Source organism: Marmota marmota, unplaced genomic scaffold (genome assembly GCF_001458135.2).
Source record: "Marmota marmota marmota unplaced genomic scaffold, marMar, whole genome shotgun sequence".
Taxonomy (NCBI): Eukaryota; Metazoa; Chordata; class Mammalia; order Rodentia; family Sciuridae; genus Marmota; species Marmota marmota.
This window is the reverse complement of record NW_026000037.1, coordinates 981,673-995,236: the sequence shown is the minus strand read 5'-3', so window position 1 is coordinate 995,236 and position 13,564 is coordinate 981,673. Positions and strand designations below refer to the sequence as shown.

At 51.4% G+C, this 13,564-nt stretch overlaps 1 long non-coding RNA gene across 17 annotated transcripts in view; it reads left to right on the top strand.

Moving 5' to 3' along the window:
* Positions 1-10,821, top strand: part of LOC107136734 — a 24,007-nt gene extending 13,186 nt beyond the window's left edge. For 2 of the 17 annotated variants that reach the window (XR_007350790.1, XR_007350788.1), the window contains 5 exons: positions 2,307-3,469; positions 3,873-6,466; positions 7,338-7,453; positions 8,558-8,750; positions 8,838-10,363. This is a non-coding gene — a long non-coding RNA (uncharacterized LOC107136734). The other 15 variants (XR_007350787.1, XR_007350784.1, XR_007350795.1 and 12 more) reach the window with 14 other exon arrangements.
* The last annotated feature ends 2,743 nt before the right edge of the window (positions 10,822-13,564 follow it).

The window sequence follows — 13,564 nt, the reverse complement described above, 5'->3', positions numbered from 1 at the left end:
GGAGAAAAGAAAAGAGAGGAGGGAGGGAGGGAGGGAGCACTGACTCCCAGCAGCACCACGGGGGAGACAAGGTGGTCCCCAGATCTATTACCCTATGACTGTTTGCTGTTTACCAGGAGAACTGGGGTCCTCCTTCAGCAGCCTTCACCAGTCAGGGGCTCGACTCCTCCTTGCCTCGTGGTGGGGTTTTGGTCCTCTCTGGGACTGTCCTGGTGGCCATCCTATCTAAGGGGCTTCATCCACAAGTCAGTCCCATGATGGGCACTGGGGTCAACAGCTGGCCAGAAGTCATCTTAGAGCACTGGTGCTACTCAAGGAATCTCCCTTCCCAGGGAGTGGAGACACCCAAGTCTGTCATGCCTAGCTTCACACCGGCCTTAGTGGACGGTCCCTCTCCAGAGCTGGTCCCATTCATCCTTTCCTTTTGACACATTTTCCATCAGCTCCTTTGTTTATTTCCTACAAATTAACTGCCACCCATTCCTTTCTCATCTACTTCGGAAGCAGTTTACAGAAGACCCTACAGTGGTTTAAAGAACACATGTGCCCTTGCCTGCATGGGCTGCTCATTGTCAACTGTTACCTCACTCTGGGGCCTCGCTGCCTACCCCCACTCCACTTGCAAAGCAATGACACTCCTTGCAACTGCCCCTGAATGACCCTGAGAAGACAGGTGGTGCTATACCACTCCAGTGTCCCCACTGTCTCCAGGGAGGTCCCCCTGGTGCCCTTTCTCCCTGGCTGTCTTGCTCTGAGCAGCTCTGCCTGGCCTGGGCTCCTTCCCTCCTTGTGAAACTGGCTCTTCAGCCACTGTTCGAAGCTCTCCCAAGCCTGAGCTGATGGGTGCGGACACGCTCAGTGAGTGAGAGCCACCAACGTAACTCCAGCAGGCTAGTGGGACACCTGGGCACACCGGAGCCCATGGTCCCCAAACTCAAGATCAGCATTGGGAAAAAACAAGTGGAGTGAGATGAAATCAGACGGGAAACCCTGGGCATCACCTGGAAGAAGTGTGAATGGATCTGGGGAAGCTTTTCCTGGGGCCAGGGAAGCACATCTCTCACCAGAGTCTGGGCCAGAAGCTCTGAATCCTCTCCCCCAAGAGCTGAAACTCCTTTTCAGAGTGGGTCCTGGGAAGGTCACCGCTCTGTCCCTGTTGCTCTTCCTACCCCTGGGTCCTTGCACCCATGACCAAGGCTCTCAGACACAGCTGCTCCGTGGCTGGAGCCCAGCTGTCCCCCGGCTCTGGGTGGCTTCTGCACCAAGGTTGAGCCCGGGCCTTGAGCCAAATGTCTTTGCTTAATGGAGGATACTGGTGCCTGGAGTCCCTGAGGGCTCCCACCTGCCTCTGGGAGAACTGAGGGCCGTGGGCAGCTGCCTGAGGGGCATTGCTGCCCTGTGTGGGGGCTGTATCAGCATTTCTCTCATGCAGGCTGAGCTGGTAGCAGGAGAAAATGTGCACCCCACAGTGACAGCCCAGCAGGGCTCGAGGGCTGACAGACACAGAGCCCTCACCACTCTGGGCAGCAATGGCCACCACCACTGCTGCAGTTGTCTCTGTGGAGTACCAACAACCATTCCCCTGACCCCACCCAGATTAACAACCACAGTGTGCTCAGGCACATGGCATGCTCCTGGGATCAGAGCCACCCATCCAGAAGTCCCAAGGTAGATCAAGGACAGAGCCAAGACAGCGGTGACTCCCAGCAGGCTGTGTGTGTGTGTGTGTGTGTGTGTGTAAGAGAGAGAGAGACCTTAGTGAAGCGTGCAGTCAAGGTCTGTTGAGGGTCTGAAAGCCTCATCCTACAAGTGTGGCACCAGCTGTCACTCCAGATCCCTCACCCTGTGCCCCACAGGACCCTGCTCAGAGCACCCTCCCTTGTGGCAAACTCCTACGCATTCCCAGGCACCCAGAGTGAGTGTCCCATCCATTGTAACGAATGCCGTATGTTCAGGTGGCAGGGTGTGTGTGTGTGTGTGTGTGTGTGTGTGTGTGTGTGTATCTCCAATAACTTTTAAAATTTTTTATTTGCTCTTTTTAGATATACATGAGAGTACAGTGCATATTGGCATCTCATACACATAGAACATGACTCCTCTACTTAGGATCCCATTCCTGAGGTTTCCCCGGAGTGGAGTTTCACTGGTCGCATGTTCATAATGAACAGGGGACAGTGCTGTGGATTCGTCCCATGTCTGTCTGTATTTTCTGTTACTCTTCTCACATCTGACTGTCATCGTCTTGGGCTATGTCCTTGGCAAGGTCAGGAGCTGTGTCTTGCTCACTTTTCCCTTCTGGCCCTCAGTACCATCCTTGCTGCAAAGCGTTTCTGCCACGAATGGCTAAAGGCATGTCACCAGTGTGCAAGGCACCCCTGGACGGCCATCCTGCTGAATGGTCCTGATGAAGTGAGTGACCAGAGAGAAGCCTCTCACTGCTCAGGAGTTCAGCTTCCTCGCCACACGTGGAGGAAACGAGCCACCGTGAGCTAGAGGATGTGAAGTCCCTCATTTGACCCCTGTAGCTGGCCACAGCAGAGTTTTGCAGAGGATTCCCAGGGGGAAACTTGCGCATGAGTCATCACTGGTTGATGACTGTGTAAAGTTCAGCTGTGACTTGCCTGAAAGTCTTTTTTAAAGAAATCATATCCTTCAACTCCCAGAGCTGTGTCCAGGTGGCTTTCTGAGGACAGGAGGGACACTGAGAACACTTGACTTGGCGAGTGCTGCTGGGGTTGCCTTCCTAGTGGTGCTGGCTCACACCCTCCTACATGCCACGGGGAGTGTGGGTCCTGTGGCTCTGCAGTCCCCGTGGGAAGCACCGACGGCAGAGGATTCAGCTCTTTCTGCAAAACCTTTGGCAAGTCCTCACCCTGCCTCAGCCTCATTTCTCTCATCTCTTAAAGAGTGAGGAGAGCAATGATGACCTCCCTGTCTCCAGGGTTTGGGAATGAGATGGGTCATACAAATGACCTATACGTGCTCCCAGGTCAGGACTCGCTGTCCATGGGTGCCAGCGCCCACTTGGGACATCAAACCCCGTCTCTCCGCGTGGTGCAGGTCGGCTTGCTTCCGCGTGTCCAGCGGCTCTCATGTGGAAGGCCTCCAGGAGTATTAGTGGGGTGTTGCAACAGTGGCCAACTGTGAACATGTGGGGTTGTCCGTGTGCCTACGTGTCCCGCGTGCCCTAACTCAGCAACCCCCTGGAGACTCTCTTACTCGCTCCGCCTGGACTGGGGGTAAAGGGCCGAGTGGAGTGCAGGCACTGCCAGAGGGCGGCCCCTGGGATCCAGAAGCTCAGGTGTCTGCCACCCGAGTGCCGCTGAGCCCCGGCCTGAGTCCCCAGGCCCTGTTGTTCCTCTCACTGGTGAACACATAGCGGGTAGCTATTTTGCACTTGGCGTGGACACTCTGGAAACCAAGAGGACACACTTCTGGCCCCTCCGGTGTTCACAGTGTAGACAGACAGGTAAGCAAACGGCTTCCAGGGCTATGAGGGAACAGTGGGGTCGGTGTTCGCCAGGCTAGAGCCCCGACGAGCTGGGTTCTCAGGTCACTGGAGGAGATGGCATTGGGGGGCGTGGCTGGAGGTGGTGGGCATTGGGGGTGTGGCTGGAGGAGGTGGCATTAGGGGTGTGGCTGGAGGAGGTGGGCATTGGGGAGTGGCTTTGGGTATATATTTGTATCCGGCAAGTAGAGTCTCTCTCTGGTCTCTGATTTCCATGTGAGCTGCTCCCTCTGCCACACTCCACTGCCATGATGTTCTGCCTTACTTCAAGCCCCAAGGAATGGAGCGGCTGTCTATGGATTGAGACCTCTAAAACCATGAGCCCCCAAATAAACTTTTCCTCCTCTACCGTTGTTCTTGTCAGGTCTTTTAGTGACAGCAGTGGAAAAGCTGCCTAAGCCACCTAACCAATAGGAGCAAGGAGCACTGTGCCTTGACCCTTGTGTTCTGTGATGAGCACGCTCTCAGCGTTGGACTCAGGGTAGTGAGCAAGGTCTGTTCTGAGCAGGAAGAAGTTGGAAGGACACACTCTCACCTATGTCCTCTCTCCGTGACGCCACTTGCTCTGCCGCATGACTGAGTGGCTGTCAGAGACGTGCAGGGCCCTTCCCCGCAGGCTACCCACCAAGCACATCCTGTGCCCTCTTCTCTTTCTGCTCATGGACTGGAAAAGAACTGTGGTCTTGGAGAAGTTTCGGGAACGCCCATCTGTAATGCATGTGGCTTTCAACCAACGCCCCACTTAGCCATGGAAAATCCGCGTCCACTCAGTGCTGTGTGGTTCCAGCTGGGGAGAAGGGAGCCCCTGGAATCTGCTGTTGCATTGTGCCATTCAGGCCTCCCCCAGCGGCAGTGCATTTAGGGGCACACAGATCTCCAGGAGCTGGTTAAAGCGCGTAGGCAGGGTTTTTAGCATTTACAAAAGCGTTGCCGAAGCCTGAGAGAGCGCCTTACAAGACTGGTACAGCTTCTTCCCTGAGACACGTGCTGTGTTCTGAGAGGAGAGATTCCCCAGGGATGTGTGGGGTGTGTGATGGTGGGGACCTGAGGGCTGTGCTGGGCTGGTCACGTAGAGCCCACGCTTCTGGAAGGGTCTGTTGGTGCTCAGAGGCCTTAGAATGGGATGTCCAGACCAGGACTGTGCCTGACCCACACAATTGGTATTAAGAGTAATTTGGGGGCTGGGTATCAGAAACTCTTGGGGAGGGTGGGAGCAGCCAGAGGGGGAGGAGGTGGGCAAGGGAGAAGGAAGAGAAGGTGAGTGGGACTCCACCTCCCTGCTTTGGAGAGTCCATACTGACCCTCAGAGCCCTCTCTGGATGCCTCTGATTGATGCCACAGCCCTGGAAGGGCGGGCCATGCTGGTCATGTGGGTGGTGCTGCGCCGGCTTACTGGAGCTCCCCAGACGCGCCTGCTGTGCCTGCCTGCCATTGCCCTGGGAGCAGGTCTCTCCCAGCTCCTCCCTGTCCTAGGCTGAGGTGCTGCTGTTCCTCCTTGCTCACCTGCTCGTCTCGCCTTAGGGCCCACTCACAGCCCAGGGGGCGCCTCTGCAGGCCAGCTCCAGCCATCCAGTTCACACGCGGAACCTCGAGGCTCTGCTCACGCACTCCACGGAGGGGAAACTGGACCCAAATGCAAGTCTGAACACACTCCAGGGAAACATTTCACAGGCAGCAAATCCAAGAGTGACCGAGAGAATCGCGCCGGCTGGCGTCCATTGCCTCCTTCAGTACACGCTGCGCAGGTTAGCTTTGCGGAATCCGAAGGTCCCCAAGGCAGACAGCCGTCTAAGTGTCTTTGTTTCTTGTGGAGAGGAAGGTTGGTTGTTCCTGGTTTGTTGATGAAATGCTCACCATGACACGTGATCTGCTCTGGTCCTTAGTTTTGATGGGTGGTATTTTACCTCCAAAGGTGTCCTTCATTAGATGAGACAGACTTATTTCCAAAGTTGAAGCTCCTTAGAGAACCAAGTAGCAGATGGGGTTATATTCGGCACACTTACCATCTACTGGGAAGCGAGGAGGGAGAGATTTCCAAATGATAGTATTGGTGTGAGTGTGAGGTGTGGATGTGAGGTGTCCCCCAAAAGCTCACGTGTGAGGCAGGAAGGTTCAGAGGAGAGATGACCGGGTTGTGAGAGTCTAACCCAATCAGTGAATTGATTCCCTGGGATGAACTGAGTGGTGACTGAAGGGGGGTGTGGCTGTAGGGGGTGGGAGCTGGGGCGTGGCTCTGGGTGTACATTTGTGTCTGGCAAGTGAGTCTCTGTTTCCTGATCACCATGTTGTGGGCTGCTTCCCTCGTCCCATTCTCCCGCCATGATGCTCAGCCTCACCTCGAGCCTGAGGAATGGAGCCAGCCTTCTACGGACTAAGACTATGAGCCCCCACATAAACTCTTCTTCCTCTGTAATTGTGTCGATGGGGTCATTTAGTCAAAGCAGCCAAACAGCTGACTCAGTCTGGAACCCACAAGACCTGATTTTTAAAAAACAAACTTTAAAGAATAGTTTTTCATTTAAGGAAATCTGCATTGATGTCCGGAGTTCCACATACCCTGCACCCCAAGTGGCCCGTCGTCGAGGCCGTGCCGTGGTGTGGCACCTGTGACAAGTCAGCAGGCTCACACTGCCCGTTATCATTGACCCAGAGCCTTTCATTGGTCAGAGCTCCTTGGGTTTCATCTAATGTCCTTCTGCTGCTCAGGAGTCCATCCAGGACGCACATCAAGCTCGGTCGTCCTGTCCACGTGGTTTCCTCTCAGCTGGATAGCTTTTAGACCTTCCTTGTTTTTGATGAGCAGAGCAATTCTGAGGATGATTAGTCAGGTGTTTGGAGAAGACCTCCCATTGGGACCTGATTTCTTCCTCCTGATTGGACTGTGCTCGTGGGTTTCACGGAGGAGGCCCACAGAGGTCCAACAGTTCTCGTGGGATGGCGTCAGAGCCTGCAGTCCAGGTGAGTTCCTGTTCATGTGGGCCTTGCTCACCTGCCCGAGGAAGTGTTGCCGGGCTTCCTTCCCTCGAGTGCCTGGGTCCCTGCCCTCTGTGCTCCTCAGACGAAGTTGTCATGTGCAACCCCACCTGTGTGGTGGGGATCATGTGCCAGTAGTATGATCTCTGGATCTCTTTGTGTTAATTTTGTGAATACACAGAGTCTATGTCTAGTTTGAGGGTGTGGGGTTTTTTGTTTCTGTTTTTTGGTACTAGGGATTGAACCAGGAGCCCGTGACCCCTGAGCCACATCGCCAGCCCTTTTTCATAGTTCATTTAGAGATAGGGTCTCACTAAGTTGCTGAGGCTGACTTTGAACTTACAATCTGCCTGCCTCAGCTTCCAGAGGGCTGGCATTTCCACGTCTGGTTTTTCCTGTTATAAATTCCAACTGCCCCGGCCCCATTTGCTCACAAGACCCGTTCTTCTCCGTCCAGCTCCTTTTTGCTCTGTCAAACCAGCTGACTCTATTTGTGCTGTCATATTCGTTTGACTTTGAAGGTGTACTTTGAAGTGATTCCTAAGAAAATTACTTGACTTTCATCTTATTTCCCCTGGTGTATGATTTAATTTTAGCGAAATATTTTTCTCTACATGAGAATTCAAAACAAAAAAGCTTCCATCTCCATTTCTTCTTCCAAAGTTTAGATGTCTTGAACCTCAGAAGCCTCCACTTGAGCAGTAAGGTCTGTCCCTCAGAAAACTGAGGAGTGGGAGGATGGCAGGGGTCGATAGCTGGGGAGTGGCAGCGAGGCGTGGGACTCCAGCCAGGCCCCGGCCTGTGTAGGCAGAGCTTCTGACTTTTCAGATCTCTCCTCAGTCACTCTCATTCACAGGTACACAGACTTCTCAGGTGACAATAAAAGTGGTGTCATCCACAAGCTGACCAGGAAAGGAACCCAGGGGAAGTCACTCCTAGGAGTCAGGCTGTTTGGAGCCTGCTGCTAATGAGGTACACTCCTGGCTTCTTACCTCCCTGGAGACAAGTAGCTTATTTTTGATCTGTAGCCAAACTGCAGCTATAAAACCTTTTACAAGCTTGGAGACTTTGTTTCAGGTCACAAAATGAGCCGGGTGAGGCGTTAGGTGTTCAATCCATTGCTGTTACTGGGAGAAGAGCTCCCTGGGTATCTGAGGACACTGAGCCCAGATGATCACTTGCATACCAGAAAAGGAAGAGCACACCTAAGCCCACATTGGCATTATGTCAGGTGACATTATGTTTGTTCAAAGGTAAAGGGAGAGATGAAATGTCAGGTCTCGCCAGCACCTGCACTGAGGAGATGAGCTGGGTTCAGAAGAGCTGGCTGCAACATGAAGATAAGAAAACAACGAAGAAATCACGCAACACACAGACTGGAGTTTCTCAGGTTGAGAGTAGGACGGCTCTGTGACCTTAAGGGTTAGCTTCCAGGCTGGACAGTGCTGGAAAGAGAGCGTGCACCTGGAATCTCTTTATTTTATAGGGGGGACACACAAAGGAGCTTCAATGGAATGTTCTTCACCAAATAAGGCAGGGGATAGGGTTTCAAAGGGGGGTTGTCCAATCCCATTGGGTCACGCCCAAGTCCAGGGCTAGAGCAAACTTCTTTGCTGAGTGAAGGTGGAGGCCACTTGCCTGGCACAGCGTGAGGTGTGTGATGCCAGACCAACATCCCCTTACTCAAGGCTGAGGAAGGATGCTCAGCCTGTGGGCAGGGCGGCCTCCCACTTCAACGGGTCACTCAGTGAATGGAGGGAGGGGTCAACGGTGTTCTGTATATCCTGATGCATGACAGTTGTCACACGGACGAGTGACTCTTCCCCCCTTTAGGCCTGGTCACATCTCCCATGCATCACCCAGAGCAACAAACATGACCTTGCACAGGAGGGCTGGGCAGAGCGCTTTTCTGTGTTCGGATCTCTTTTCACGCTCATCTCACCAGTTCTTTAAAATCATATTTGATTCCTTGAAAAATTTCCTTGTTGAAGTCACAATGATTAATTATGAAAGCCATCACTCTAGTGTGTGCCTAATACTGTCCTAAGCATTGTAATACTCACTATTCTCTTGCAGTTCTCACAATGACCCTCTGGAGGAGGTGACAGTATTATCTTAATTTTGTAATCACTAAACGAAAAAGCAGAAGACCCATACAGCCCCGTGCCTCATGTTAAAACCTGTTCTGATTTGCACTACAGCATCCCAGTCAAAGCTCTGACGGCAGCTGGCTGTCCCGAGATTGAGTCGACTCCTAAATCACAGTAAGGTAAGCATTGTAGCCAGTGTTTGCTTTATCTGTATAGAAGAAGCTCGGAGAAAGCAAACCCAATGGTAGGTTTTCTTGGTGTTACAGACTGTTGGGAACAGGAGCAGGGGTAAGCACAGGGTGGCTCCTGCCTGGAGTCCTCTGTGGGTGTACCTTCAACATCTACGTGGTGAGAAGACAGAGCTGGTCTGCGGGTGTCAACTGTGTATCAGACAGAGGGGACTCTGTCCAGGGGATGTTGCTGGGAGAGCAGAAACCCAACGTGTAGCAGCTGAGAACCCACAGATGGGATTCCCCCCGTGATGGCCTGTCCAGGCAAGTTTACAAAGTAACCAGGTGGTGATCGTACTGAGCACTGTTTTTGGTCAGTTCCACAGGCATTTATTTATTTACTTATCTATTCATCTATCTATCTATTTATTTATTTTTCAGTTGTAGATGGACACAATACCTTTATTTATTTATTTATTTATTTATTTATTTTTATGTGGTGCCAGGGATCAAACTCAGTGCCTCACGTATGCTTGGTAAATGCTCTACCACCGAGCCACAACCGCAGTCCCTTTATTTTCTTTTTTTAAGTCTCCTAAAATCACACATATTTCTTCTGAGTCTTTCATAATCTCAAATGTTGGACAGCACAGATTGAAAAATAAATTCTATGCATTTAAGTGCATTGACGATTCATATCTTGTGGTCTAGGCCAGGAAAAAACAGAAAACATTTTAGTGACCAAAATAGCTCTGTCGGGCTTTACATGTCCCTTTAACCCAGACTTTACCTACATGAAAACATTTTAGTAAAAATGTGGATGTGTAACCGATGTGATTCTGCAATTTGTATTTGGGGTAAAAATGGGAGTTCATAACCCACTTGAATCAAATGTATGAAAGATGATATGTCAATAAAAATAATTAAATAAATAAATAAATAAATAAATAAAAAAGAGAGAATGGCTGAACTCTCTGGAACACAGTGCAGAAAAAAGAACTCTGATTGGTTAATTTTGATAATTCTCTTTTATTTTTATTTTTATTGATGCATTACAATTACATGTAACAGTGAGCTTTGTTGTTATATAATCAATCCTACATGCACACAACATAGCAGTATTATTTCCTTAATTTCATTTCTCAGTACAAATAACAGAACATTTATGATTCTTTGATATAAAATAGAAGGTGATTATTTTTTTAAAAAGGCCTTTTGTATTCACATAGTCTTATCAGTTACTGTATGGCAAGATACTTAAAGGAGTTGTTGAATGTGAAATTTGATCTCCAAAAAGTGTAAAAAGAAAGAAAAAGTCTGTGTTTTCTGTGTTAGAAAGCAAGAATATATACTTAACAAAACACCATAAAATGGTTAAAAAAAATTAAGCAACAATCTGGGAGAACATACTTGTAACTTGTATAGCTAAGAACTACTGTTCTGAATATATGTTTAGAATTTCTACAAAACACCAAGAAAGCATAAAACCCCTCCCTCCCATTATTGTATGTAAAATAAAAATATTAGTGTTAAACTTGGAAAAAAGAAAAAAGAAAACATTTTAGTGACCAAAATAGCTCTGTTGGGCTTTACATGTCCCTTTAACCCAGACTTTACCTACATGTGTCTCTCGCAGGTGGATAGGCCGTGTACATAGATGCAGCCCTGTGATCAAAAACGAGGGCTCTGGGGTCAGCCTTGCTCAGTTCATGACAGCTCTACCACTCACCTGGCCACAGACACTTATCTGACCTCAGGAACCTCCCTTGCCCGTTTGTGAAGAGTGGACATTAATAGTACTTGTTTTGGTGGGCACAGCAGTGGATGCCTGTAATCCCAGCAGCTCGGGAGGCTGGGACAGGAGGATTCCAAGTTCAAAGCCAGCCTCAGCAACTTGGCAAGGCCCTAAGCAACTTAGCGAGACCCTGTCTCAGTGATTAAGTGCCCCTGGGTTCAATCCCTGGTACCAAAAACCCAAAAAACAAACAACAACAACAAAAAACCACACTACTTGTTCCCCAGGAGTGTTGTGAGCCATCTAGTCGCTGAGAGCCCTGCGGGCAGACAGCGAGCCTTCCTGATGTGGAGTGCTCTTGTGCTGACTTGTGACTCAGGCTGTGCCCCACCGGGATCTGCACGTGCAGCGGGGACTGCGCCTTTCCATGTGTTCATCCTACTTCAACTGCTTTTCAGTGACCCCAACGCCCGGTCAGCGTCTGCTCCCCTGGGCGGCAGCTGACCCTGTCTCCTGGAATTCTGCCCGTTCAACGCCAGACCTGGCTTTCGGAATCCTGGAGACTTTTCAGGGATCCCTGCCCCCGAGCAGCTCCTCCTTGCTCTGTTAGAAAGCTGGTGCCCTCAATCCAAGTCCAGGCTGGCTCCAGGCTGCATCACGGGCTTTTTCAAAAGAGATTTTCCTCCTCAGAGCAGTTTAGGTTCCCAGGAGAATGAGGCAGAAGGTGCAGAGCTCTCCCGGCACCCGCTCCGCCGCCCCCACAGCTGTCACGGTGGACGACACTGAGGGTCCTCAGTGACCACCAGAGAGCATGCCAGACAGCCTCACCGCCCGACAGCCCTCCAGGTGTGCCAGCCGTGCAGCCCCTTCCTCCAGACCCCTGGCAACTGTTGGTCTGCGGTGGCCATGGCTCTGCCTTTTCTTGAACGTTCCTACATGTGCTGCGCGTGTGAGGCCCTTGGCATCTCTGTGCACCTGCTCCTGGAGAGCCGTCCTCCCAGGTGCCACCAGGACCTGGGTGTTCTGTGGCCCTGGCTCCCTGGAGAGCCTTTGAGATGTGGATCTTGCTCTGCTCAGCGGCTTTCCCCTGGGTTGGTAAAGAGCCTGCTCCGTGAGCACCCGGATTTGGTGACGTTTTGGAGGGAGGACTTGGTTTTCCCCCTGGCCTTCTCATGGTGATCCCAGCCTCACAAGATCACAGGCCTCCAGTTTCCCGGGCCTCCAGAGGCCCGCAGCCCTGCTGCCTTTCCCCCTCTTTGTGGGGCCCTGCCTGTCCATGGCCTGGGCTCCTGGCCTCTCCCCCAGCACTCAGAGTTAGCAGAAGCCCCTTGTAAAATGCCATCTTTTCTCAGTCTCCTCTCCACGTCCTGGCTCAGGGGCGCTTCCTCCGCAGCCCCGAGGCGCCCCCAGAGGCAGCTCCTCCAGCTTCTCCGCCTGCCTCGGGGCAGCACAGCCCTCCTCTGGCTGAGCCCACGTCCTGGTTTGCTCTCCTACAGAGGCTTCATTCTGTTGAGATTAACAAATAATGTAAACAGTTGAGCTGATACATCCTACCTACTTACTAACCATATGTTTGATTTTACTGTAAATCTGCAGTTTAGCAATTCTATGTAAACATATTTCTTTGTCAAGTAAATACTTGTTTTATCAGTTTTTATGACTTAAATTGAGCATCTGGTGATCATAATCAATATATAGTATAGTGTATCTGAAATGGAATTAACCGGGAAATTTTGGGGAAGTATAATTTTTAATAGTTAATTTGGGAGGGGTACTGGGGATAGAACTCAGGGGTACTCAACCACTGAGCCATAACCCCAGCCCTATTTTGTATTTTATTTAGAGACAGGATCTCACTGAGTTGCTTAGCACCTCGCCGTTGCTGAGGCTGGCTTTTGACTTGCTATCCTCCTGTCTCAGCCTCCTGAGCCACTGGTATTATAGGTGTGCACCTCCGCACCTGGCTAATCTTAATTCTAATCTTGAGCTCCCATTTTAGTTGGGTGACAGGAACTTAATCGCAGGTGATAGGTAGATTTCCCTGGGATCATGCCTAAGTACCAGCTGTAAATAGTGTACCAGGGCTGGGGAGGGACCTAGTGCCGTGTGCCACCTGCCCAGCATTCATACTCTGACATGGGCACGTCCTGTCTCCCCAGGAAGAGGTCCATTCTGGTGCTTGTGGACGTACGTTCTTATCTGTAAGGTCCCTTTAGATCTCCTCTTTCTCTGCTTATCCTTCATTCTTGAGTGTGCAGGACACTTCCTGCTGCTCCTGAGCCACTCTCAGGGAGGAGCTGGGCCCAGCTGACTGCACACCAGCTGACCATTTCTTCTGTGGGGCTCTGCTGCCTCCCGGGAGCTAACCTGGACTTGCGTTTGGGTCAGTCTCTTGGGTTTAGAGGAATGATATAAGTAGGCTTACCAGTGTTGTCACCATGTTTTGTCCTGATATTTTGTTTTTGCTATGAGCCCTTTCAATTTCAGGGTCTCACTAAGTTGCGCAGGCTGCCCTTGAACTTGTGACCCTCCGGCTTCAGCCTCCTGAGTCAGGGATAATACGCTTGTGCCACCACACCTGGATTTAAGTGTCTTTTTAGGGACAACATGGAATTCTAAGATGAAATGCTCTTAAGTAGAGGAGGTGTGAGCGACAGAATCTCAGGAGCCAGGAAGCAGGATGTGTGCCGCAGTGCACTTGGAAAGGGGAGACGGGGAGGTGGTGTGACACAGTGTCAGGCCGGTCTAGAAACCCAGCATGGCGCCAGGGCAGCCTTGAGAGGGGACTAGGGGCCAGATGGAGGGGAAGGTGGAGGCCAGTTTTCACTCCAGTGGGAGAAGGCTGGAGGCCTCTCTGGGGGCCGAATCTGAACTCAAACAGCAAATGGTAGAACAGCTGGGCGCTGGGATGTGCGCGCTGGATGAAGTCGCCACCCGTCAGCTTGCTCGTGATGGCGGACCTCACCTGAGCCAAAGGCGAAGGGCCAGGGTGCTGGGTACAGGGCAGGGGTGGACCTGAGGACCAGGGAGGAGCCTGCAGCTGGTGTACCTGGCAGATGCTCACGTTTCTCCCCACACGAGCCTCTGC